The sequence below is a fragment of the Bombus vosnesenskii genome, unplaced genomic scaffold, assembly GCF_011952255.1.
Source record: "Bombus vosnesenskii isolate JDL3184/JDL3185 unplaced genomic scaffold, Bvos_JDL3184-5_v1.1 scf7180000016205, whole genome shotgun sequence".
NCBI lineage: Eukaryota > Metazoa > Arthropoda > Insecta > Hymenoptera > Apidae > Bombus > Bombus vosnesenskii.
The window spans coordinates 5,389-8,855 of record NW_022884315.1 but is presented as its reverse complement, the minus strand read 5'-3'; the positions used below and the strand labels follow the sequence as shown (position 1 = coordinate 8,855).

The window sequence follows — 3,467 nt, the reverse complement described above, 5'->3', positions numbered from 1 at the left end:
TACATCTAATATTTGACGTAGGTAACATAGTAGGTAGTGCCGATCTTATGATTCCCCCAGGAAAATATAGATGGTATCACGCTATACTATATACAAAATATTTTTGGGTTAATATGGCTGCGGCACTTTCAAAAATTTGTATTTTGAATGCTATTAGCAAGCAATTGGATAATTGGATCGATGTCAGTAAACTTGCGTCTTGGCGCAAAATAAAAACTAAAATGAAGGAAAGGAACGAAATTCTCCCCGCACGAATTAGTTTTGGACATCTAGCCAGAGAACCTACTGGTGAAGTAATAATCGAAGAGAACATGGAACCAACATACTCAGAATATCTCGAAGATCTGTTCAATAAAATTTACACCGTACAACGAATGGCAAGAGAAAATTTGATAAAATCCAAACTAAGATCAAAGGAATATTACGATCGACGAATCAACCCTCAAGATTTTAAAATAGGAGATTCGATATATTTACTAAAAGAACCTAGTAAAGGAAAATTCTCCGATCAATATACTGGACCACACAAAGTGCTAGAAATCTTGCAGAACCAAAACGTCAAGATTGAAGTAAAAAGGGATTCCGCGAACGGTGCACTTAAACAAGTTAAAACTAGCGCATAATCGAAATAAACAATGAATAAAGTGATTTCAGTGGGCAACGTAGTGCAGTAGTGTATGTTGTAGTGCTGTTCGTCGAATGACACAGATAGCGAAAACATAAAAGAAAAGAAAAGGAAAATTATTATATGTGCTTCAATTATTGTTTAAATATAAAACGTGTTAACTCAATGAATAATTAACTAGTAAAAGTGAAAGTTACCTTGTGAACAAGTGATCAACATACAAGAAAGTGTACGTGTAAGTATAGGTTATGGATCGTTGTTCGTGGTACATAATGTACGACAGCTACCTAAAATAAGTGAATAAATTAGTTTCAATCGTCTCAGTGCAAAATACAAGGTTACTAAATGTTATAACTATATTGTGGATAAATCAAAAGGAGGTGTGACACTGTTCGTCGAATAATACAGATAGCGAACACCTAAAAAGAAAAAAAAGAAAATTATCATGTGTACTCCAATCATTGTTTGAATATAAAACGTGTTGATTCAATAAATAATTAAAAGAGTGAAAGTGAAAGTTACCTTGTGAACAAGTAATCATCATACGAGAAGGTTTACGTGCAAAATAGGTTATGGCTCCCTGTTTACGGAACACCATGTACAACAGCCAGCTGAAAAATAAATGAACAAATTAACTTCAATTGCCTTAATGCAAAATACAACAGTACTAAATGTTATAACAATACTGTGGAAACATGGCACTGTTCGTTGAATAACACAGATAGCGGAAACTTGAAAAGAAAAGGTTTATTATGAGTGCTCCAATTACTGTTTGAACGTAAAACGTGTTAGTTCAACGAATAACTAAAAGAGTGAAAGTGCAACCTACCTCGTGAACAATTAATCACTATACAAGGAAGTGTACATGCATGAATTTCGCAGGTTAATAAGAAGAAATAAAATAGCTGATAAAGTATAGAAAGCGGTTAAAAAATAATCAAGATAGATTAATTGAGAGTTAGTAATAAATATAACCGCAGTAAAAGGATATTTTGTTATGCATTAATCTACGTAGTATTGTTATGTTATTTTGTAATGCCCAATAGCGGTCGCACATACAATGCATTATACACATATTGAATTAAATAAATTAAACACCACCTTTATGACCACAGATATAAGACGAGAAGGCAGCCGTAGTAAGTATCCAAGGCATATCAAAGAATCGGATGATGTTGTGGGAACGATCCAGGTAAGTGACGCAGCATCGAAAGAGCAGAATCTGAAGAATTACAGACAATGTTAATCTAACAAATAAATTTTAATCATTAATAAGGGAACTAATTCATATCATGCATAAAATAATAACAAATAGCAAGTACAAGCAATAATAAATTAATAGGGAAAATAAGAAAAGTCAATAAACACAGAAATAGGTTAGAAATTAATCAAGATAGACTAACTAAATATTAACAACAAGACATGACTGAACTCGGTGCAAAGGAATAAAGTTATGCTACACGAAAATAACTGGTAACACAATACACAAAACATTAACTAAATTAAACAAGACTTACATAAATGCAAGTCACGTATAATCAAAACAATGACTATTGAAATTCGGTAACAATACAATCCATGCTATCACATTAAAGTAGCACACGGTATTGACACAGACAATATCATGAAATACAAAACAATATTACAAAACACTACTAAATAAAATTATAATGATTAACAATTAATTAGCTATTTCAACAACACGTTACTGTTGACATTAAACCAACGCCATACCAAAGAGACACGCGAGCGGCCATGTTGAAAAATTCGTCGCACATACAAATAATAGCCAATGCAATGTAATACAGCATCATAATAGCAATGTTAGGTACTAATAAAAAAAAAACAAACAAAAAAAGAGAGAGATAAGGAAAATATATATATAATAAATAACAACTAACATAATCATAACATATTATACATATTATATTATATACAGGGATACAGTCTTCGTACAAAGGAACAGGTCCGAACGAAGCTTATAAAAAAAAAAAAAAAAAATAAATAATATATATATACATTAACTATTTTTGTATGTGTCTGCAGAACGGATGGCGAATTCATCAACCATTCTCTGAACGACGGATGGAAGTACATGTAGGTGTTGTCCAGACGTTTCACGAGGAATCCAGAGAGCATTTTGAATCTCTGCAGAAAATCCTCCCATGCATGATCGTTACAATAATCTGACTCATCTCGAAAGAAATTTTTTTAGTCCAAGGAATAGCAATCCGCACCGTAGAACTGTAAGGCACCTGTAAGCCACCCACGAAACCAAATACTTTTGCTATCCACCTGTAAACAAACAACATTTATAACTATACATATAATTCTCACTTATATCAACCAATATATATATACACGCATGTTGTAAAGTAGGCGATATTTATAACACTCACTTCCATTGATAATGCAAGTGACTCATAAAAATAAGCCGTCATATTTACCATTACACGCACATATATGTCGGATCGGCATTGGAAATGGGGTTGTGGGCGTCAAATGAATCTTCTCGAGGATTAGCCATTGATACGGTACACACAGGCGTAGTTTATTACAATGATAGAATTATTACAGTCTTAACAATTGATCACGGCGGTTCGGCACTCGCGACACTAGTGACGATGCTCTCGGGCTCAATAACGAATCCGCGGTCAACGGGATGACAACAGAACGTACTCACAAAGTCTAAGTCTGAGAATAATCACTGATCGCGAAGGCGTTACTCTTGGATCGATGAGATCGCGAGCGAGAATGCCTTTCCCGTCCCGATGATGCCACACAGGAAAACTATAACGGGGTGTGTCTAAGGATACGAGATCATCGGATTCGTCGAGAAAAG

The 3,467-nt window shown here is 34.0% G+C and overlaps 1 long non-coding RNA gene across 1 annotated transcript; it reads left to right on the top strand.

The window, feature by feature from the left end:
* The first annotated feature begins 2,540 nt into the window (after positions 1-2,540).
* LOC117241598 lies at positions 2,541-2,955 on the top strand. Its single transcript, XR_004495077.1, has 2 exons — positions 2,541-2,591; positions 2,672-2,955. It is a non-coding gene; the product is annotated as an uncharacterized LOC117241598 (long non-coding RNA).
* Positions 2,956-3,467: the final 512 nt, after the last annotated feature.